This window comes from Chinchilla lanigera, unplaced genomic scaffold, assembly GCF_000276665.1.
Source record: "Chinchilla lanigera isolate Chin_1 unplaced genomic scaffold, ChiLan1.0 scaffold00046, whole genome shotgun sequence".
Lineage (NCBI taxonomy): Eukaryota > Metazoa > Chordata > Mammalia > Rodentia > Chinchillidae > Chinchilla > Chinchilla lanigera.
In genome coordinates this window covers 17023252-17047605 of record NW_004955447.1, presented here as the reverse complement: position 1 = coordinate 17047605, position 24354 = coordinate 17023252, and the positions used below count along the sequence as shown (strand labels likewise).

The window sequence follows — 24354 nt, the reverse complement described above, 5'->3', positions numbered from 1 at the left end:
TGGCTCTGCCTTGAACTCCTGCCCCTGATGTACAGCACCCCCACCAGCGTCCTAAAAGGAATGTGTCTGCCTGCTCACGGACTGGATCCATGTGAGCCAGAATAAATTTTTTCTCTTTATAAATTAATTGGTCTTAGGCATTTGTTACAGTAACAGAGAGCTGACTAACATGGTTACTATATTTGGAGAAGGGATCCTTAAGAAAATAAGGTTAAATAAGGTCAGAAGGTTAGGGCCCCAATCTAGTAAGATTTGTGTATTTTTAAGGATAGGGAGCAGAGAGCTTTCTTTTTCCACATCCACAGAGCGGATGCCAGCACAGACAGGGAACTATCGGCTAGGGGAGGAGAGCCTCAGCAGAACCTGTGTGCTTGGACCTCATCCTGGATGTCCAGCCTCTGGAACTCGGAAAAATAATTTCTGTTGTTTAAACCCTGGTATTTGTTATGTCTGCCCTAGCAAACTAACGTAGGTTGTGGGGAAGGGACAAGAAAGGGTTTTCCACATCAGTGAAGTGGAAATAGTCTCTGTCTTGATCTGAGTAGTGGTTACACGGTAGACACGTAGGTAACAAATCTATCAAAGTGCCTGTTTGTACATTTTTGTGTATGTAAATTGTACTGACACTTATAAAAAAGTTCTTCTTAACCCAGTCTTTCCCAGTGGATCTGTTTCTAAAAGATAACAGTGGAATCTTCATTCATTTGAGTGGCCTGACAGAAAAGAAATTAACATATATTATTTATCTCACATATATGTAGATCCATCTGTATATGTGGATTCTAATCTGTGGTGTCAACCAGCCGTAGGAAGAAAATGTCTCTAAAAAATTGTCTCTGCACTGAATATACATGCACATTCTTTTCTCTTCATCCCCTAAACTATGCAGTATCACAACTACTTGCACAGGATTTATATTGCCTCAGGTAGAACAAGTGACCTAGATGATTTAAAGTGTAAGATGGTGTGTGAAGCTTATATGCAAACCCTAGACCGTCTTATATAAGGGACTTGAGCCTCTGAGGATTTGGGTATCTGCACAGTCCTAGAACCAATCACTCAAGGGTCAGCTGTGTTTATATATGGTTTTGCATGCAATAAATAACTTGGGGATTAAGCAATTTACCCGGGACAAGCACCTACCAGATGCAGATCTGGGTTCAGGCCTCGGCTTGCAGACTTCAGGGGCAGGGTCCTTTCTCTGTCACCCCTGGACCTGACAGGGACATGCTCAGCTGAGGGGTGTGGAGTGGCCAGGGTACCCTGGGATCAGGACACAGCTCTCCAGGACCCATTCCCTGGCTCACCATCCGTGACCTTCCCGCCCTAGGAAGGGAGCCCAACAGGACGACAGCAGCACATGCAGAGCAACACAAACAGCTCCAGAGAGGAGCCACACACACAGGAGGCCGTGGCCAAGAACAACAGGAAGCTCCCGCCACCCTGCCCGCTGCAGCGCTGGCCTGGAGATCCAGGGTGATGGGCTCTGAAGAGCCTTCCGCAGATGTTACACAAACAAAACCTCCTTTGACTCCAGTTCTGGTCTGTCCGAAAATAGCCTCGGGCTGCAGTCCACAGTTCCTGACAGCCCCCCTGCCCTCTGTGTGTGAGCTGCTTCCCTGTGTAGACCGCATGTGCAGACACACTTGTGCTTGAGAGCCACACGCGGGGCACGTTGGCTTCCTTGGTTGGTCAGTCACCAGGCGTCCCTTTGAGACTTGGGTGGCCATTTGCCAAGGAACACATCTCTTCTGTCTCTAGGTGGGCAGGAAGCAGCTCTTTCCCTCCCTCCCTCCCTTGTTCCCTCCCTCTCTCCTGCTTCATCATTTGTGTAGGTGGAGTACAGACTCTGAGACTCCTTACTCCGGGCCTACCGTGACCCCCTCATCCTAGCTATGGCAGCGTTAGCCTTTAGACTGAATCAAACCGAAGTTTTAGCATATCTCAAGAATAAAGCCCTTCTTCTGCAGGTTCCCTTGGTTTATGCTTTATTCATTCATTTTGTCCACCTATCCATCTATCCGTTCATCCATCCATTCCAGAGACATTTCTGGCGTCTTCACTATGTACTAATACTGGGCTCTGGGAATGCAGGGATGAATGTTAATAGGCCATAGTCCTCGCCTTCCAGGAGTTCAAGTTCTAGTGCAGGAGATGCACAAGAAATCAGAAAACAGTTATGGAGCAGGGCCATCGGGACAGCGACAGTTGTAATTACAGGTTCTGAAAGCCCAGGAATCCTTGGCTCTGTCTGTGTGCCAGGTCCCAGTAGGGTGTGTCTGTGAAAAGCCGTGTCTGTGCAGGGGGGGGAGTGTGTAAGATGGCTCCCGATGGGACTGCTGGGGACACTTTCTTCCCTTGAGTTTCCGTCCACTGCTGCTCCACGCAGGACCTCTGGCCAGACTCCTCCGCCTCGCTCATCCTCTCCCAGGGGAGCCGAGAGGCTAAGCTAACTGGAGAGTTTGAGGTTCAGGCAGGAAAACTAGGATCGAGTGACTTCGCTCCTTCCCTGGTTGGGATCATTCGCTTCTGCTCCTCGGTGCCACAACCTTTGCAGAGGTCAGCTGTTGAGAGAGAACGCCGCTTGTAGCTGGGTGAGTGGGTCCAATACAAGGGGAGAGACGGCACAGCCCGCTTGCCTGATATATGTAAGGCCACACCCTCCAGTCAGCTTTTGTCAGTGTTTTCTGTTTTGATTTCCGTTGGTCTAATTCCTCTGGCAAGAAAGAAAGGTGCTATTTATTGGGCTCTCCTGACCCCAACATAGATGATGCTCACATGCTGTCCCTAAGTGGGTGACGGGTGCGCTCATCACTTCAGTTTGACCGAGGGTGATGGACATCCGTGTGCTGGGGCCTGAGTGACACTGGGCTCTATAGCGAAGGCGGCACATTTTCAGGGACTTCTCTCTTCTATCCCTGGTTTATAGCTCCTTTCTGACGCAGCTCTGAAGCAAGAGAGAGAAAAAAATACACACAGGATGAAAGGAGAAAATAAGGACGGTCTTCTATTAAAGTCTGTGGAGCTCAGGTCACGAACTCCGCTTGGTCTCAGCCTGGCGTTCTCACCGATGTTCCCCATGGGACACAGGGACCTGGCTGCTTTCCTTCTGGGCTGTCTTCGTTTTGGAAAGGCCCTTCTGTAAAGGTCCAGCTTGCCTTTCCAGAACACCTTTGCCCTCTTGTTTCTCGTGCTTTTCCTTTTCCTGCAGAGCTGAAGTTTGGGTTATACTTGTCCTTAGAGGAATATGCTGTGTCCGTGTCATGCTGTGTCCCTTAGAAGGCAGGCCAGGGCCACTGCCTCCCCACCCCCTCCAGGTGGCAGATGACTAAGATGCAAAGAGGGACGGGGGGCGGGGGGCACCCGGAAAGAACTGGCAAACACCCAGAAGGCTCCACGTACTCACCCTCTCACACTGTCCTGTCAGACACTGTCGTTTCCTTCATTAATTCTGTCATCTGGTTCCTCAGCTGGCACCAGGTTGGCCTTTTCCTACTTTTATGACACTGAAGGTTTAGAACAGCCAATAGCCCAGTAGAGGGAGCTGTTTTAAACAAATTCCCCACGCGGAGGATAAGACTCAGCCGAGCAAGGGGTCCGAAGGATTTGGAAGCTCCATCTCTGAAGGGCTGGAGGCCTGTTTACAAGCTCTGAGCCACAGCAGAGCTTTACGAGGTGGTATCTCGGGTCCTGTGGGCTTCCCAGGCCAGCACCTCTTGCTTCCGTCCGCAGAGCTTGGTTTGGCCCAAGCTGCCACTGTCACCCTCGTGGGTTCCACGTGGCCGGCCTGGCTCCAGCCTGCTGGAGGGGATGGACAAACCTGCTGACCCCGCACACTCCCGGGCACTGCTGCTCAGGTTAGGGTCTGCAGAGACAGAGCCTGTGTCAGAGAGGCCCGTAGCGGAGGTGCGGTCATAGTGGCAGCCTCGGAAGGCCGTGGCCAGGAAGGAGCTGCAGTCATGGGAAATCTTCAAAAGTGCTGAAGCTTACGTCCACCTACATTGAGTTCCCATGAGCCCTTGGACCAGGCTAAGTTTAAATCCCAGGCAGCCTTTGGTACGGTAAAGATTTGCATCACACAAATCTCTGTAGCCAGCCAGTGATGCGATGCGGGAAATATCAGGCAAACGCAATCGTGTGTGTGTGTGCACACTGTTGTGTGTGGGTTGGTCTGAGAAATTACCAGAGTTGCCTGCAGGTCAGGAAGGACACGTGTGGCAGAAGCAAGAGACTTAGCAACAGTGGCAGCTTTGAGGACTGCACAGTCGCTCACTCCAAGCACACCTGCCGGGAAATCAGAGGCAGCTGAAGAGCGTCACACTCAGCTTGGGCTGCCAGGGCACAGCACCGCGGGCTGGGTAGCGACAGTACTCATTTTCCCAGTTCTGAAGACTGCACATCCAAGGCCACAGTGCTGTTTGGTGTCTCCTGGACCCTTTGTGGTCCTCCCTCTGTGCACACACGCTCCGGTTTCTTTCCCTTCTCATGACACCAGCTATGTTGCCTTCACATCAATGGCTTCATTTTAATATAACTACCTCTTTAAAGGGCAAAAACAGTTACATTCCGAGGTACTGGGAGGTAGGATCCAGCACATGGACTTGGAGATTTGGAGACAAGCGTCAGTGCATATGTATGAGGTTTAAGAAATTGTACCGATTGTGGTGAGTAATGCTAGCATTTACAACCAATAAATTCTAAAGTCTTAGGGCTTAAAACAATAAATGAATTATTTCTTACATGAAAGTCCATTTCGATCAGCTAGAGGTTGTGAGACAGCTGTGTGGGGTACAGTCACTCAGGGACTTAGCTGCCACCTGCAGCACATGCTGTGTCTAGGGACCCTTGGGAGTGAAAAGTCAGGAGGAAAGGGCAGGGGAAGGCACAGCTCTCAATGGCTTGAAGTCATGGATCACTTCCATTCTCACACCCCTGCCTAGATCAAAGAGGCCTGGGAAAGGTGGTTTTCTATGGCACCTGGGATTTGGGGGCAGATTTATTCAACATTGGATGGGCACTGATGAGGAATCAATCTTTATAAAAATATCAGGCCTGAAAGGCCCAGGGAAGGAAGTTTTTATGGGGTCTGCAAGGGGAAGTACAGAGGAAGAGAACTTGGCTGTCTTTGATTGGTTCTTACAAGGTGCATCACAGGGACCAGCTGTGCATCACAATGACCAGCTGCTTCTAAGAAACAGAAGTAACCAGGAACTGTAACAGGAACTGTTACCTGGGCAACTGACAGACACTGAAGTATACTGGCTGGGGGTGGGGGTGGGGCATTTTCTGCTACAGTTTGTTTTTAAACCCAGGAAAGAGAAGCGGGTTTGCTGAGCATCTAGTTAGTCTTTCCAGAAATGAGGTAAGCTTGATGAGTCTTGCCTTACAGATGAGCCAGCTTTCAGGGGAACTAGTTGCCAGGCACTAGAGAGCCAGGCAAACACGGGGCAGATAAGGGTGTTTGGCATCTGTTGACGTTCACAAAGCCATGATGAATCTTGGTCTGGAGTGGGACTCCTCAGGCTTTTTCATGTTAGGAGACACATGGAAAGGATAATTCTTGTTTGTGCATTAGACTCTGAGGCTATTCAAGGCCAGCGGTCATGAGGCAGGAGACCCCTCCACTCTAGGTGGCTGCCTGCCCACGGTGAAGGTGGGGCATCACATATTGGCTGCCTGTTGGTAACATACTAGTGTGCTCCTGCCACCGCAAGGAAAAACAGAGAGGGAAATTAGGTCCTGTCAATCCAGGGGAAGCAGAATTGCCTGGGAGGACTCTGTGATGATACGGTGCTGCAACCACAGGCTCTCCCCGGCCATCCGTGTGGGAAGGCCCCTCTGGGGAGCAGGACTTGTGAACTGAGCTGTCAGTTGTGTGAGATTTGGAGCACTCTGTCTCCTCTCTCCGTATAATTAGTTGGAAAAGAATTACGAAGGGAATCCAGACCATGAACATTAACGTCCATCAGAAGACACAGTGCAGGAGAAGGAGAAAGGGTGCAGTTTCTTGAACATTTAACGTAAGTTCAAGACTGTAAAATGTATGCGCAGTTTAAATGTTATTTACTTTGATTTAACAAATATTTAGCCTCATCTATAAATAACTCAGCTAATGCTTACAAATTATAGAAAATGTAGCTGGAGCACAGAAGTGGCAAAGAGGTTGAAAACTCATATGCTTTAACAGACCTCCCCTTAGAAAAGCCAGCCACAGCCCTGAGATCATCGTGCCACCAGAAAATCTTTTATTACATTTTGAGACAGGGTCTCACTAAATTGCTCAGTTGCTCCTGCTGGGTTCAAACTCATGATTCTCCTGCTTTAGCCTCCCAGGATGTTGGGATTAAGATGGGGCCCCCCCCATCCAGCTGCCATCAGAAAATCTTTCTGATGTGATTAGCCCTGGACATCTTAAATAAAAATGCCAGATAGCATTTAAATCTAATTTATGGTATACTTTGAAATTAAATGGTATTTTTACCAAAAACCAGCTCTCTCACAGAAATTGTTCTTACTTTCTATGAAGTTATGAGAAATAAATTGGAGAAATCTTGTATTAAGATTTTAAAAGCAAGCAAATAAATTCCAGGAAAAAATCCAGATTTTTTGTCATCTCCTTTCTCCATTTTCATCAAATATGGGAACATTTAACCACACAGGAAGAAGTTGGTGGACTTGGAAAGTTGCTAAATTCTCTTATTTGAACCAATCTACATTAAACACAAGCTGCTGTTTTATTAACAAGTGAAGGATAAACATAACTTATGCTGAATGACTATGGAGGAGCAGTCGTTTGGTATAGCCCAGGAATCCTTGAAAAAAAGAAATAAGTGATTTCAACAGAAATCTAAGGAGAGGATTTCCTGAGCATGGAGAGACCAAACTATTCCTGTATCAAGTTCTTGTCACCCAAAAAATCCAGCCTGAACATATCACTGGCTCCTAGATCTAACGAGGGGTGTGTAAGACAATTTTAGATGATATAAAGACAAACAATTTTAGTAGGATGTATTTAAACCAATGCATGTCAACAAAAATACTTCAGCATGGTGAACATGATTTCATCAACAGTATTGCCTGGAATGAGAGTGGAATGAATATTTAAACTATAAGGGAGGGAATTAAAGTTGAGTGCAGTCCGTTCTCACTTTGCACAGATTCTGTACTAACTACAAGGATGTGCTCTCCCAAAGCCAGTGCTTACCGCCTTTATGGCCACATACAGAGCAACGAAAATACTCAGACTGTCCCTCGCATTCGTTGCCAGCTGAAGTGCAAGGAGGCAGCGCCTTATCTGCTCTTTTCAGCTCTCATCCTGCACATAAATGTGTAAAAACAGACTATTTAGTGCCGCTTTTTCCCTTCGCTCTCTTACGCCAGTTGTTGGTGCTTCTGCCATTGAAGATGGCCTCAAGTGTAGTGTTGAGGCGCTGGCTGCTCTTCCTTGGCAGAAGAGGCAGTGCTTTGCCCTATGGAAAAGGTACATATTGGAGAATCTTCATTCAAGCATGCAGCATGGTGCTGATGGTCATGCGTTCAACTCTAGCGAGTCAATAATATGTACTAAGTAACGTGTCTTTAAACAGAAATGCACGTAAAGTCATATATTGACTGGCTGACAAAAATGTTGTGGCCAGAGGCTTAAAGAAACCTAGCCTTGTATTCTCCTAGGAGTGATAGTTCAATATTCACTAATTCAAGATTTGCAGAGATTTCATAAACGCAATTACCTCGAGCGAGCACTGACCCTGGACGGTGCAGGTGGTCACGGTAGACACAGATGTGCCTTCCCAATCTCCCAAGGAGGGCTTGCTGTCCAGATGTGGGCACAGAGCCCAGTAGACAACCTCAGCTGCGGAGGTCCAGGCCACCCAAGGTCATGCCCTTCTCTGGCCTTGGGCCCTCCAATGGCGTCTAGACCTTCTCTCCTGCTCCTGCCCCTCCACCCTCTCCGCTGTGTTCACTGGAGCCGTGTTGGGCCAGGCTGCAGTTTGACGTCTCCCTCTGCCCGGTTCTGCCGCTTGCTGTTCCTCGCGCAGTGCTGGCCCTAAGGAACACCTACGTCTCAACCTTCATTTCAGCTTCAGAGTCCAAGACAGCCAATCTGCTGAGGTCATTTACAGATGTGGCGAAACACAGGGAAACATCGTGCTGAACCCCCTCTTCCTTCTCCTGCCCTGCAGAGACGTTCCTCTCCCGTGGCCCCTCCCTGGTCCTCGGCCCTTGTCTCTATGCCCGTGCAGACACCCAGCCCAGCCCACAAACTCTGAAGTCTGGAAGAGACGAACTGAATCCTGCTTATGCTTCGCTCACACAGCCACGGGTCTGGGAAAGGGGGTGTGCTGTTTGGGAGAAAGGGTGCCTGCTCTCGACCTCCCAGCAGCCGTATGGCTAGAACCTCTCCCCTCTCCTGATGCCCCTATGGCCTCGTGTCCCCTCGTCCTGTGCCGGCTCCCTGGGGTTCAGCCTCCCGAGCAGAGCTGACTTTTGCCTGAGCGCCTTCCATTGTTCAGGTTTCTCCCTCGGGGCCTCTGCTTCCTGCCTCCTCCAGGAGGAGAGCGCAGGAGCTGAAGACAAAATCACTTCCATTCCTTCTCTTCAGAGACAGCTTGTACCAGAAAGCACCTGCTAGAGATACTCTCATCCTATTCCCTCCTCACCTCCCTAAATCATACGTGTGCTCTGCATGCTAAAAAATGACCGTGTCATGTCTCACTGGGAGGTACTTCCAAACGGCCGGGAGAAATTTATAAAAACAATAGCTAATGTAGTGGGATTAACTACATGTCAAACACTTCGCTAAGTGCTTTATATATTTTATTTCATTTAATCCTCGTAACAACCTGAAGAGGTTGGTATTAATAGTCCCATTTGGCAAGTGAGGAAATGCAGGCTCAGGGAGGTGAAGGAATTTGGCTTGCACCTGGGAGTCAGCAGAGTGCGGTTTCACACGGGCTGTGTCCGCGTCCGGAGCTGGTGTGAGGACTGTCACGGCGTGGGTTAGAGACCCTGCGCGGCCTGGAGCACACGGTCCTGAGCCAGAAACAGCAGGACGGACAGCAAGAGCAAGCAGACACACGGCAACCCTTGCAGTGAAGGGAGGAGGGTGCTTTCCTTTCTCCTGTAAAGGATTCAACTCCAGCCCCGGATGGAACTGGGATGGAGATCTGAGCATGAGAGGTTGGCTGGCTTCATGTTAACCATGTGTCTAGTAGTTTGTCATCCTTTAAAGACCATTTCCTCTGCACCTGCACCCAAAAATGCATCCAGGGTCCGACGTTTTCAGGAAGAATTATACAGAGCCCCTGTTTCGCTCCTCTCCCCCGCCCCTCCCACATGCAGTCAGGCAGTTTGTGGAGAGCGGCTAGGGCTGCGGGTGGGGCTGGGGATGAGGAGACATGAGACCCATCACTCCCTGACCATTGGGCTTCCTGACATTCCAGGGTAGGAGGTGGAACAAATGATTGAAAGGAGATTAAAGGCTGAACTACGGATTCAGTTGTAATTTATGTTGCTTCATCCAGGAGATCCATGAAAATGGGCCGTTTTGGGGGGATCACTGCTGGAATGTGTCGTCACTCTTTAAAGAGTCTTCAGAAAGACATTAAGTCTGATGTCCAGATTCTCAGGGCCAAGCCTTGTGATGGTGATGGGCGAGATTATTTCTCTGTTCTATTTCTCCAATGTTCGGCAAGAGAAATAATTTCTGTGAATAAACTGACTTATTCTTAAGTGAATAGTCTGATTGATTAGTCCATCAATTAAAGACCAAAACATGGACATCAATGGCATCCAAGCCTGAACCAGATGCCCAGCTTTCTATTTACCCATCCAGTGTGCTAGGTGCTAGAGCTCTGGGCCTTTTCCTTACAGAATCTGGGGCCCATGAGATTTGGCTTGTTGAGCCAGCTTTCAGGTCATCTCCCTAGCACACTCAGCCCTAAAGAATCGCCTTCACTCTCAAGGGTCTTTGGAACGCACTTCTTCCTATGTAAAAGAAGAGTCAGCAAGGGCAGCAAAGTCGGAAGTTATCTCTAAGATTTCTGCCGGCGAGGCTGACTGCGGGCTGCACAGTTAGACAGATCTGGATGAAGCCTTGCCTCGAGTGCTTGTTCACTGTTAAAGTTGGACACGTTACTCGGCTCCTGAGACTCAGTTCGCAACCTAGAAAGCAAGTTCTAGACTTAGTTCTCAACCTAGAAATGCTTCATTTCACTCTTATGATTATACGTGATGTCCTTCAGCACGGAGAGGCATTCAACATAAAACAGTTAATGTGACTAAAAGAGAAATTCAACATACAGTCACAAATTCTCATCTAGAATCCTGAAGAAACCAGGAGGCAAAAGAAGCTGTGTGTGAAAGGCCACATGTTCTATAAGCCTGTTTGCATGAAATGTCAAGAATAAGCAAATCCGTAGGGACAGAATTTGATTAGCAGTTGCCCAGGGCTGGAGGGTGGAGGACTGGGATTGAGTGTAGTGAGGATGGCATTTATTTCAAGGTGATGAAAATGTCCTGTAAATATGTATTAGTGATGGTTGTACCCATTTATAGATATACCAAAACCACTGGATTGTACACAATTAAAAGGATGAGTTTTATGTTTGTGAATTATATGTTTTTAAAAAGTTAAGAAAAAAAAAAAGAGAGAGAAATCCATTATGCAACTAAAGCCATGAACTTTGGAGCTGACTTGTTTCATGGAGTCTCTCTACCTCTCCAGTCCTGGAAGAAGAATTAAATGTCATCTCACTGGAAGTCTGTGTCTCTTTCTAGGTAAATCATTTGTTCTATGGAGACTGTGCCATAAATGTCAGCCAGTCGCAGTTTTGGCGTTTGTGAGGATCAGTATCAGTTCTCCTCCCACCCTGCGTGAGGCTGCCGAGCAGCTTGGATTTATGGGCATGGATAGCCAGCCTACCATCCCTAAACCAGGGGTTTCTCTGCATCTCAGCTCATCTGGGAGATGTTCCAGGTGGCAAGTGAGCTGTTTTCCCTCCATTCAGAATGGAAACACAGAGGCAGAGGACGGAAATAAAAGTCTGTTGGACTGACTGAATATTTTCTCATCTCATAGCCACTGGTCCTCACTGAAGATGTGTGTGTGTGTGTGTGTGTGTGTGTGTGTGTGTGTGTGGTGGGGTGATGAGCAACAGGGCCCTGCTGAAAGGCGGGGAAGTATGTTGCAAAACTGGAGTGGAGTAATTCTGGAATTCCACTGAAGCCCATTCCATGCTTCCAAAGAATGATTGAAAAAATGCGGTGTTTGTCGGATCCACATCTCAGACCAGGCTGTCAGTACCGCTTGGGGACTTCTTTTAACGGGAAGGAGGTTGCAAGATTTTGATAAAAAATTATTTCTTCGCTGTTTGAAATGTCCGTGTAGATTTGTGGCCTTTCATTTTGCTTTAAAATATGATTAAATATGCTTTTAAAAAAATCAAAGACTTCTTTCTGGGTTTGAATTTCTTCCAGATTTCTTGCTGGTTAATATTATACATGCCATGCTGATATTTTTCTTTGTTCAGTAATGTCAACTGAGATTCTTTCAAAGAAAAAAGGGTTTCTAAAGAGTGGATTCTTTTATCTCCTTCATTAAGACATGAAGAATGTATCAAAGTCCCTATCAGGAACACTTTATTCTAAGAAAAAGAACTCTACTGTAACTGCTAGGTGGAGCAGAGAGACCATGGGAGGAGCTGAGAGACAGCTTAGGGAAGACAGAACACTGAAATGAAGGAAAACAGCAGTAAGTTCTGCTCGCCCCACTTGGACACACCGGGCTCATTTTGGACACGTTTTTACAGAGCTGCGCTGTATGACTTAGGGCCAGAGGTGCTGAACGGGGTGCTGTGTACCAAAAGTCATCCGGAGGCTGGACCGGGGGAGGAGCAGCACACCCTCCGGGATGACCGAGTACCTGACAAGCGGCCGGCAAGGTCAGCTACTACATAGTGATGGTTCACCGCGTCCAGGCACGCGGGTGGGAATTTCTTCATTCCTCTCGAAGCCCAGTGAGGTCATTGTGGTTGAGTCCACTTAACAGATGGAGAAACTGATGAATTGGGAGAGGGTACATAACTGGGCCCAAGTTCAAGCCACTGGGGTATAGGGTACCTAAAACCGAACTGGATTAGTTTGACGCACGCTTTTAACCGTGCCAAAAAACCTTGCAGTCTTGAAACTGGGTTAACATCCTGTTTCCAGAACCTTCTACTGCTTAGTTTCCCTGTTATTAGAGCTGGTCTCTGGTAAGCTCTGCCCCACAAGGCCTTCCACTCGCGGGAGCCACAGTCAGCAGGGGAGAAGGGAGAGTCATTCCAGGTGCTTGCTTTCACACTCCGAGGGACCGAGTTCTCCACCCGTCCTGCACCGCCCGGCCCCTAACTTCGCAGCTGCTACTGCACCCAGCAGCTCAGCGTTTTGCCGCACAACTTCCAAGGCTGCTCTCTGGCCTCCCAGCCTGCTCAGACAGAGGGAGCCATGGAAGAGCGCTGGGCGGGAGCAGCCGGGGTAAAGCAGGGAGGCAGCTGCGGGGCTCCAGGCCGGGGCAGGCGGCGCGTGGACAGTGAAGGTCTCCCCCGGCTGGGAGGCACCTGCTGCCCTGACTGATGTGGGGTCACGGCAGCAGCAGGAAGAGGAAGCCGTTTGTGGGCGCTGTTAGGTTTGGAGGACAGTGTAGGGGAGTCGAGGACGGGAAAATGAGAGGGAGAGACCAGGACCATGATGCGGCCTCACCATGAACCCTGACTGCGCTGCGCTGCCTGCAGCCCTTGCTGGGGGCCACATCGCCCACCTGCCCTCAACCCCGCACCTGGCAACGGGGCAGCAGGGGGGGCAAGGAGAAGCAGCTCTGCCCCGAAAAAGGACCCAGGCTTCCCCACATCCCAGAGGTGGCTCGAGCCCTGGCATGCCGTTTCGTTTCGATGAGACCGTCCTGCTGAGTTGGGTGTGTGTGTGTGTGTGTGTGTGTGTGTGTGTGTGTGTGTGTGTGTACTTACATGATTTTAATGCCAGGCTTAAGGTTTCTCGATGGTTTAAAGTCTTGAAAAGAATCTCCTCCCCAGCCCAGGGACAGTCTCGTGTGGTTGCTGAGAAAGATGAAGAGTTTAATAACTGAAAATGAAGTCACATATAGAGAGAAAGCAAACTCAGGGCGCAGGCCGGGAAAGACAAAGCAGTGGAGCAGGTGGCTTCAAGATTCTGTCCCTCAGAGGTGAGTTAGGGACACTGCTCTTGAACCTTTACACAGACTTGTACCATTGGAGGACAGGGTATTTAGATTATCCAGATGGTGGTAAAAATGCAAAAACAAGTAAATGTCAACAGCTGGGTATTTTCTGCCGCCAATTTACCTTAATCTCTAACAAAAAAGTGCCTGCTCCCACTGATAAACTCCACTGGATTTTAGGCAACTATATCTTTAAAGCAAAAGATGAAAAAATACAAATATTTATTAAGTCACCTGGCTTTTGGAGAGACCTTGAAATTTAATTCCATTAATCCTCTACACTAACAGTTGTCTAAAGGCAATCTAATGTAAGCCACCAATGCAACTGAAAATTTTCCAGTAGAAAGGTTAAAAAATTAAAAAGATTGTGGAGATAGGAAGAGGATCTGGAGGAAGGCACAGAGGAGAAGGGAAGGTAGAAATGATTCAGATTTGATATGTGTGTGTCCCAGTTCCCCAAGGTGAATGTAATGACCGTATATCACACACTAATAAAAAAGAAATTGAAAGAAATAAACGAGATTACAAATATATTTTATCTAACTCAGTATATCCTAAACATTACCATTTCAATATGTGGTCAGTATAAAAATTTATTAATAGGATAGTTTATATTCCTTAGTACATACTAAGTTTTTGAAATCTAGGATATATTTTATCTTTACAGCACATCCTAATTCAGTGTAGCTACATTTCACACATCAATAGTGGCATATGGCTGGCGGCTACTGCGTCAAACATCACAACTCTAAACAACCATCAGAGAATCAGGTGCAAGAGAAACGGAAGTCATTGGAAAACAGGAAACTCCTACTTACTGAGCACCTCTGCGAAAGCGGGTGGGCTGTCATGACTTGTACTCCTCACCACAGTCCTCCATACAGACGCCATCATACACCACTCTGTGAACAGGGAACGGAGACTTGGAGAGGTCAGAATTCGGGCACTGCCTGTGCTTCTCTTAGCTCACGATGTTGCTTCCTTCGATGGTAAAAACTGCCAATTATCACCCGCCAGGTTCTTAATGCACGTCAAGACATTCAGTCAAACAAGACATAAGAAGAGCTAGAAAGTCACTAAGCAGTAAATGCTCCAAAAAGCAACAAGAAAGGGGAAGTCAAAGCAAACTCCAATTGTTTATTAAATCATAGGTGTTAACCGGCCTGAGAGTGAGCTTCACTGAGCGTCTTTCTTGTAAAGTAAGCACTATGAGGGGAAGCACAAGGGACGTGAGATCCCAGTCCTGACCCTCTGTGCGCCCACTCCCCGGCGCTCCTCCTTTTCCCCAGGGGAGATCGTCTGTCTCTGACATGCCCTTTCCAGTCATTACTTTCTCATGCTGCAAGGCCTTGCTTGCATGTCACTTCCTACGGGAAGATCTCCCAGACACTCCAGGTGGAGCAGATCAGTTCATCCTTTGTGCTTTCACAGCACTTTGTTTATCTCTGTGTTGGAGCAGTTATTACACATTTGTTCCCATGTCCCCAAGCGCAGGGGCTCCCAGAGGCAAGGAGATTGCCAAGTTCAAATTTGCTAGCAAGTGTCGGACTCAGTTTCCAGCTAGGATCACCTGGCCCTGAAACTCCAGGTAAAGATGAATTCAAATCCTAGATGATGGAATTCCTGGATTATGAAAACCTACAAGTTCTCTCCAGATTCTGGAAGAAGTTCTTCTGGACTTATGGTTAATTCTGTCCCCATGTCTCACTGTTGTCAAAATTTCCTTTGCTGTTTCTTCAATTCTGCTTTAGCTTTAGCCACCACATAAGTTCTCTTTGACTGTCCCCTTCCCTAGAACAACCAACGAACAAGGCATTTTGCTGAAGACCAAGAAGTCCCAGAGAAAGGGATGTACTACAGTGCACACAACCTGAAATCAAGAATTACATCTTTCTGCAACCCTGCTGCCCTTTGCCCCGTGTTACCTACGTGTCTCACCAGTGCTTCTCTCTTCGGCCCTTCTTCCACCTGCCAGAGCCCAAACCCAACACTCCTTCCATTTTCTAATGAAGAAGGCAGGCGCCTCTTTTCCTCTCTGCTTAAATTCCACTAAATATTGGAGTTCTCAGGGATTCTCCAACCCAGTTACTTAGCAAATAAATAAATAAATATTCCCAAGCAATAACTTCACTTTTATCTAGAGCAGAGGTCAGCAAACTTTTTCTGTAAAGGGCCAGATAGTGAATGATTTAGACTTTGTAGGCCATAAGATCTTTGTCCCAGGTACACCCTGCTGTCACTGAATTCAATCCATAAATTGAGCGTGGCTATGTGTCCATAAATACATATTTATCTATAAATCAGGAAGGATGGGGAGGTAGGACCGAGCCCTGGGTCACAGTTTTCCCATGAGCTGGATTCAACCCAAGGATGTTAGTTGCTGGTTGCTGATCTAGAGAATAAATGAACAGACTCTCCCTGCCCTGCCCTTCTGGGGAGTATTGGAGTGGCCGGGAGGATCTCTTTTTGGATAGTGAAGCTCCTATGTTATAAAGACAGCAGTTGTCAAGGACAGGCGTCAACAACCAGTAGCTGCAGGGCAAATCCATGAGTTGTTTTTATAAATAAAGTTTTATTAGAGTGAAGCCTCTCCTATTCATTGCCTGTCTGCCTGGCCATAGAGATTCAACAGAGGCTCCTTGTTTCCTTCTAAACTGGAAATCTTTTCTGGCTGCTCCCATCAGGGATAAAATTTGCTAATCCCTGATCTAGGGCGTTTGCAATATGGGGTTCAGATGAACGTGGATTTTGGAGCCAAATCCAATCATCAGCCTGTCACTTTCTAAGTGTGGTCTTGGACTGGCTTCCTCACCTCTTAGAATCTAGATTTCCTGCTGTCAACTAGGGTTAATGGGACTCTTTCAAAACTATGTGACTATTCAAGGAGACAGCAAGCAAAACACTCATTACAGTGCCCAGCGCACACAAAGTCATTGTTCTCCTTTCTCCTAATTTTTCTTCATATAGCAACGCTTATAAAATAATATCGCACTCAGTTGGGTTTAACTATTTAAGCAATTCCCGTGCAATGGCAATTATAGTTTATATACCATTAAGGCAGGGAAACTATCACACATAAAGGATTTAGGGTTTTTTTAAAAAGTGAGCTTCAAGCAGCACTGCTAAGTTTACACGTTGCTCTTTTGTTTACAAGTGTCATAAAACCAAGGCAAAGTGGCTTTTGGATAAGCAACATTTATTTGTTCACATGACTAAAAATTCCTGGATTGAATCTCTGTCCATGGTGGGTCCAGACCCTCAGCGTCACGGGGAATTTGCCATCTCTTGTTCTTCCTTCTGGAACAGCCTTCTCATGAGGGGTTTCATTCTCAGATAACTATCTCCCCTCAAGCAGCTGCAAAGTTAGGGCTTAGCACAAGAGTTCATAAACTGCAGCCCCTGGGCCAACTCCCAGCTAAGTCCTGTTTTTATACAGTGTGTGGGTTAAGGAAAAGTTTTACACTTCGAAGGGACTGTAAAAAATTCAGAGAAGACTATACAGCAAAAGAAATGGATGATTGCAAAGCTGAAAATAATTATCTGGCCCTTTACAGAAAATATGCTTCCTGACATGACAAGTCCAGTGCAGAAAGATTTATTTTGTTGTTGTTTCCCCTCAAAGACCCAAGATGGTTTTCCTGGGACCTTGTTGTTTTCCTGAACTGCCTTCTGGATTTTCTCTCGTTTCTCTCTCAGGCTTCAGAGCGAGTTGGATCCACAGCTGCCTTGCTGCTCTCGTTGGCTGCCCTGACGTCTGTAACCTCGGCGGCTGTACCGTTCACTCCGCAGAGTCCTGTTTAGCACAGTCTGCTTTGGGCTTTTAGCGTTCCCTTTTCTCATGTCCACCTTTCTTACTTTCGGTCACTCTAAATGCTTGTTTTACAGTCGCTATCTTATATCCGAGTTTCAAGAAGAAGCAAGTCTATTGATATACCTGCTGCATCTGTTACTGTGGCTTTAAAAAAGCTCACATCTCAAATTCATCTTACTCGCTGAGTAAGCCACAGGAATCCTGGGGCTCCAGGCCTGTGGGTCTCTCTCGTGCTTTCTTGGTCAGGAACTAGGGGAGCCCCCAAGAACTGTTCCCATGTTAACGTAGCAGCCAGTGATCCCTAGCACCATCTACAGAGCGGAGCTTCGAATCCAGTATGAGTAAGGGCAGCCCTGAGGTTTCAGCAAATTTTTCCATCTCAGAGCTCATCCCAAGGAACGCAAGCTTCCTTGTCATTTCCCTGGCATTTTTTAGGGGGAGGTTGATGAAGGAGTAGAGACTTTCATTTCTACCCTCTTTTTACTAAGGATAACAACTTTATGTGAGGTACCAGTTTTTCTTTCTGTCCCAGAGGAACCATTAACTTGCACAGTCCTTGGTTTGTGAGATCATCTAATACCCCAGGCAGCCCAAGCTTCAGTTTGCAGGTTATTCTGTGGTTTTGAGTTTCCATTTCATTTTTGGCTCCTGGGATTTCCTCTTCCTTCTTTTGAGCTCGGTTGGACAGTTAGAGGGATGCTAGCTCTATTTTCTACTGCTTTTCCAGGTGTCTCCTAGCAGGAGGGTTTCATGTAATGCAATCCACCACATTTCCCAAAATGGAAATCCCATTAGCAGCTGCAACCTTACGTAAGACCATGGATGGTCCATGCGTAGCGCCAGCTTTATGTGCCACCTACACATACCTCCCTCTGCCACTTTTATCACCTACAACTGTGTGAGGGGCTCACAGGATCTGCACAGAGATGACTACCTAAGTGAGTTACCAGGGAAACATAGCAAAACTCACTGGTACTATGCTTTAGTGTAGGTAATTAGTATGTCCATGTGCTTTTGGTACAAAATACCACGGGCAGCAGAATTGTGTTGGGCTTAAGGCCACAAGCTCTAGACTAGTTATAAATTTGAATCATTCTACTTTCTGAACAGGGAAGCCTGAGCCAGTCATTTAACTCTGCATTTCCCAGTATGGGAAATAAGGATAATAGAGTCACACTCAGAGGGACACTGCTGGTCCCCAGGGCAACGTGTTCTGATATTTCCCACCCTTGGAGTTTAAGGGAAAAGACTAGGGCTAGCGAGGAGGATTGTCTTCCAGAAGCTCTCCTGTGCAAAATTGCGGGCTGGAGGGCCAAAATCCAGCGGGGTAGACATGCTCCTGCCTAGAGTGGGAAGGCAGAGGAGGATGGGGGAAAGTTTAAGGCCATCACCTTGTATCTGAAGAAAATTGGGGCCCAGGCCTCAAGGAGAGGAAAGAAGTAAGATTCTAAGAAATGCTCTGCAAAGTATGGACTCGGGTGAGGGTTGCTTAAAGTTTATGTGCTGCGGTCGAAAATTGAACTCCACAGCAGGGCAGCTTCCACAGGCCCAGAGGGGGCACCATTTCTTCCAGGGCCAGAGGGAAAATGAGCAAAGCACGCTGGCCTTCAGCCAAAGTACAGGTGGGGCTGGGGGAGGCACAAATACTTAACCTTCATCACTTCAGACCTCTGTGCATCTCTTAGGCTTCCACCTGTCTCCTATTACCTAATTTCCAAGTGGACAGTAGTTCCCATACAATTTCCTTAGGAACTTCTGATGCCAGAACATTGATTTACAAAGGAGACCAAAAGACCATCAGAGGCTGTAGAGCATTTTCAAAGGAAACGTGAGCTGGTAGAACAAGCAAAAATGTCTGTTGGATTGAAATGAACTTGTTACAGACCAGACTGGAAAAGATTTTGTAAAAGTATTTTAAAAACATTTGCCTACAGGACCTGTTATTTGTGCCATGAGGGCACCGCCAAGCAGGCACGAGAGGACTAGGATGGTCCTTGGGGTCTTTCCTCCTGGGACAGGGTGAGAGCCTGGAAAACATGCTTCTCACTCAACAAGGGCTTACTCAGCAGGCTGAGAGGCAGAGAGGCGATAATGGCCAGCTATCAGCAACACCCCATTTCATTCTGTTCAGAGATTACCAGCATTCGTAAGCACAATTAGCTACGAGCTTTGAGCAAGACTTGTGTAGCATTCAATTACATTCAGATAAAAACTTGCTATGAAATTAAACCGGTATTTTTATAGTTGAAGTCATTTTTTCTGCTATGTATATGTGGACACAAACGGAAAGCAGTTCACATAATTCACTGTGATCTGTATTTTCTCTATATAAACACACCGACTGTTGGTTTTTAACCTTTGCTTTGTGGGATGCCAAAGATTCTACACTAACGCCACGTGGAAGGCTGCCCGTTATGCCACCGAAGCCCAGCAGAGCTGGAAACCCCAGGCCTACGTTTTACAAAGCACATTTTGCTAAATATAGGGAGATAATCACAGACTCTGAGAGCTGCCCATCTGCAAAAGGATGGCCTTTGCCCAGGAGTGAGTTCCCCGTCGGAGAGGGACTGGCAGGAGTCACCCCCAGAAATGCTGCTGGAAGATCTCTGAGTTGAATATCGTGTTAAACAAAAGATCCCAGATCTAGTCTGAGCTTAAGATGCTGACTTCATTTTTGAAAAATAATGTCTGTGAGGTACATCGGAGTTTTTAATGAATTTCATGTATATAAATTCATTAATTTTTTGAAAAATGGAGGTCATTTTTTCCTGACTTTATAATAAGTGAAAATAAATATAAGCAATGTAGACTTGTGAACAAAGATGGCAGAACGGAGGCAAAATACAGACTTTCCTCCATCAACATCTAAAATATGAATAAGAAAATTGAAAACCACAAAAATAAAGAAAGGCAGTAGCAGCAAGCAGGTGAAGAAATGGTACAACCTAAGATCATTCACAGAAAAAGAGAAAGAGATAGAATTTTAGAAGGATGATCTAGTGTCCAACTCTTCCTCACCCCTGGAAGCTTGAATTACTAAAATCGTGAGAATTTCATCAAAAACTCCAAATTTTGAGAGAAGCAAAGTAGCAGTGCATATTGTTTCCCTTGAGTGCTTTTTGTTATCAAACAGGTTAATATGAAGACAAAATTAATGTAGTAAAGAAAGGACAAAGAAGAAATGTTGAAACAAGAGAATGATCTGAAAAAAAGGATATTTCAGTTCAACAGAAACACATCAAAGAGTAAAATAGCACCCTTGTAGATGATACGTAACTAAAAGCAGAAAAAAAAATAACAGACACAGCCCCAAATCAAAGTGTAGACTTGGCAGAACTGCTCCGAGATAAAGCCAGTGAATGCACGTAAAGAGCACAAACATCTCGGGGTGAGCTGGTGTCGGCAAAGCAGAGACTCTGCAGATGGGACAGACGAGATGTGCAGCATGGGGATTAGAGGAACTTTGGGGTGGAAACAGCATTTAAAGAGCTTTTCAAAGTGGGGTCCAGAGGCCATTAAGGGAAGAGGAGGACTTACGTACATTGCAAGATGACTCTTGGCGCCCTGGAGCCTGCAATCCCAGCACCCTGGGAAGCTGAGGCAGGAGGATTGTAAATGTAATCCCAGCCTGGGCAACTTAGCAACTTAGCCAGACCCTGTCTGAAAATAAAATAAAAATAAATAAATAAATAAATAAATAAAAGGAAGGAGGAAGGAGGAAAGGGAGGAAGGGAGGAGAGAAGAAAGGGAGGAGGGCTGGCAATGCAGTCCAGTGCAAAGGTCCTGGGTTCAGTTTAAAAAACAAACAAAAATGTTGCAGTCTGGAATGTGAGCCTGGGTCACCTCAGCCCTGACTGCTGGCACTCCAGTTAACCAGGTAATTACGCTGTGGCGCACATCGTGAGGTTACGACTCTTGTTTTATGGACGTTTCTATTCTGTTGTGCATTCTTTTCTTGACCGTCTGTTGTATTTCTCAGCTTCTCCATAGAAGCTTCCTACAAAGGGCGCTTCCTGCGCTGGAGGTCAGCTCTGCCCTCCCACATGAGCGCCCACTCTCCGTGCCTTCTCTGAAACATGGATGCAGAGCTGTTCGGACCTGGGTTTCCGTGCTGCAGGTCCCAGAATTGCAATCAAGCACTTTAACTTTCACAGTTTCCGAGTTTGAACGGATTGACAAAAAAAAGAAAATTGCCTTGACCAATGAAGAAATGAATCAGCAATCTGAAAGAGCATACTATAATCCCCCAAATAAATATTAAATGATAAACACAGGGACAGACCCTCATCACCTAATTGGATTTCAAGAACTTTGTTTAAAGAACATCCCTTGGCACAGAACATAAAAAGTAAAGGAAGCGACTCGAGTTGGCCACCAACTTGGATGAGCAACACTGAATGCCAGGGCACAGCAAGGCAGCATCTAGAACTTCCACCGGAGAGCGTCACTCAGAGCTGTTTCACCCATCTAAGACCCAGTTCAGTTAGAAGCCACAAGCCAGGTGTGGTGGCGCATGCCTGTAACCCCAGCACTCTGCAGGCTGAGGCAGGAGATTACTTCGAGTTCAAGGCCAGCCTGGGCTGCATAGTGAGTTCAACGCCAAAAAATAAAAAGTCACAGATAAATACTCCACCCATGAAAGAGCCTGGGAAATACACGCCCATGGGTCCTTCTTGGAAAAAAAAAAAAAAATTCGGTAATGAAACTGAGTTTAGAGGTAGAAAAAAAAGATAAAGCGGTTGGGAAAGAAGGCGGTTCTCCCGAGCACATAATTCACTGCACTTGGCAATGCTGGCATTGAGCAATCATGGAAGAGCTTCCACAGCAGAACGTGAACGTTTTAAACTATGATATTGTAAAAACTGTACTAGAGCCAACGTCGGGAGACGAGGGGTGGGGAGAGGAAGGGAGGTACGGGTCTGAGGGTTTACTCACCCTTCAGGAGTGATTTAACACCGTCTACAACTGAAACACATGGCTAAAAAATAACAACTCCAGCCTCTCCACATTTTTCATTTCTTTTCTTAACCTTATTTCCCCAGGAGAGAATTTGAAGGAAACACTGTCTCCTGTGGTAAGGAACATTGAACTAAAGGGCAGCAACTCCCTTAACTTTAGTTTTACTTTTCTACTGTTAAATTTAAGGAATATTAAATCTACTGCCTCACTAGTAGGTATAAATATGCTCACCTTTTCATTAAATATTTCCACCATGTCTGTTTCTCTTTCTATCTCTTTTGAGCACCCTCCTGCTTTGACTCATTAGCACTCTGATGCTCATTTGGGACCCATCTCTCTGCCAGGCAACTTGGGGGCCTCTGGGGCCTCTGAACCCGGCCCCCGCTCTGGGTGGCTTTGTTCGTCTGAGTGCGATCCCATTTGTCCTTGTCCCGGGACACAGTGTGGCTTCTTCTTGCCTAAACCTCTGAATGGCCTTGTGGGCCAGCCCAGGCCGGTGGTCTGTGAGGGAAGCTCCAGGGAAGGGAACTTTCCAGCTTTGACTATAAGAAGCTCGCTACCGGAAGTCCCATCCCGCCTTCTGGAGTTAGTAGTTTAACGGGGCAAAACCTGTGGCTACTGTGGACCTTCTGCCACCTCCAGTGAAGCCAGCTTGAGACTCGGGCATCCAGACATAGAAAGTCTTGGAGAACGAACCTGGATCAGCCCAACCCTGCGATCAACTCACTCCCCTGTGTTAAAGCAACCTGGCTCAGACTCCGTGTCTTTGGAGCTGAAAATGTCATCATCAATACATCTACTTAGGAAGATGTGAAATGTCACTCACCTAATGGTAGTCATTTTAGGTTGTTATAAAAGCAATTCTTGTATTTACTTTTCTCTATTGCTTAAATACTATACAATGAGCACATTTCATCTTTGAAAACAAAAAGATAGTTATTCCTATACATTAAATTCTTCAACAAAAATAATGGTCTTATTGTTAAAAAAAATCCAGATCTGCTCTCTGCTCCATGCTCTAAGCAGAATTAGAGAAAGAGACTGTTTCCTGCTTCAGAAAATATAACAAAATGATTTTAGAGATAGCAGACACCTTTTCCATGCTAAGAAATTTATGTATATTATTATAGGATCTAATTTTTGCAATATACCCATCCATTAGGTAGTATTATTTTTTCCACTTTATAGACAAATATCTCCTCCATTTTTCTGCAATGACCTGAAACTCCTTTGCAAAGAGACAAAGTCTTTAACAGTATTATTAAAGATCAAAGGTTTATAACCCACATCATGAAGGAAATTAATATCTGCCCATGAGTAATGCTACTCTAAGTGTGTGTAGATCTTCTCTGGGTTGGATGGCATGGATCCAACCACAGGCATGGATAGGGATCAGAAGACCAGACTCGTAGGACTCACAGGAGTTGGAAATGGCTTGTTTCCTGAACCTTGTGAAAAGGAAGACCTCACCCTGGGAGCAACCACCATTTAAAATTGGACCTCTGACACTTGAGAAATAACTTAGAAATATAAGTTCCAGGAAGGTGAGACGGAACCTACTTTTTCAGTGTTATATCCCTAGCACTCAATACAGTATCTAGCTGGGACAGAACAGGTGCTCTGTTAATACGACGGCACCTCGGTTCACGAACTTGATTCTTTCCACGGTTCTGGCTGCAAACCGAGTTGGATGAGAACTGAATCAAACTCAGTGGTCAGGTTCACTGTTGATCTTATGAGGAAAGTTGATTCATTCTCATCCGGTTTGGTTCATGACCAGAATCGTGGGGAGAATTAAGCTGGTGAACTGAGGTAGCACTGGGGAGGTGGGGGAAGAGGAGGAGGAGGAGGACAGGGTGGGAGAGAGGCAGGAATGGCTTCAATGGTGACACAGTTGCCATGATCTTTCTAAAAGCTAGTGGCAAAGAGTTAAAATCATTATATTACAGGGATACCTGCGTACCTGTGTTTATAGCAGCACATTTTACAGTAGCTAGATCTTGGAAACAGAGCATATGTTCATCAGCAGATGAATGGATAAGGAAAATGTATGTATACCCAGTGGAGTACTACACTGCCATAAAGAAAGACAAACTTGAAGCATTCATAGGTAACTGCATTCAACTTGAGAACAATGATAAGTGAAATAAGTCAGATGCACAAGCTCAAATATCACATGGTTTCTTATATGAGAAACTCACAATATATGTAAACATACAAATAAAGAGCAAAATAGAAGAAAGAAAAAGGGAAGAGGGAGAAGTTCAAATACTTCTCCAAATTACATAATTCATTCCTTCAAAAGTATTTTCATATGTATGTTAATTTACTTCATTTATGTTACAAGCTT

The 24354-nt window shown here is 46.2% G+C and overlaps 1 long non-coding RNA gene across 2 annotated transcripts; it reads right to left on the bottom strand.

Annotated features, from left to right (window-relative positions):
- Positions 1-8808: 8808 nt before the first annotated feature.
- On the bottom strand, positions 8809-20690 carry LOC106149473. 2 transcript variants are annotated; one of them, XR_001235699.1, is made up of 4 exons: positions 20587-20690; positions 14053-14136; positions 13005-13094; positions 8809-10164 (listed from the first exon to the last, which is right to left on the bottom strand). It is a non-coding gene; the product is annotated as an uncharacterized LOC106149473 (long non-coding RNA). The 2 variants fall into 2 exon arrangements; XR_001235698.1 differs by lacking the exon at positions 13005-13094.
- Between the last annotated feature and the right edge of the window lie 3664 nt (positions 20691-24354).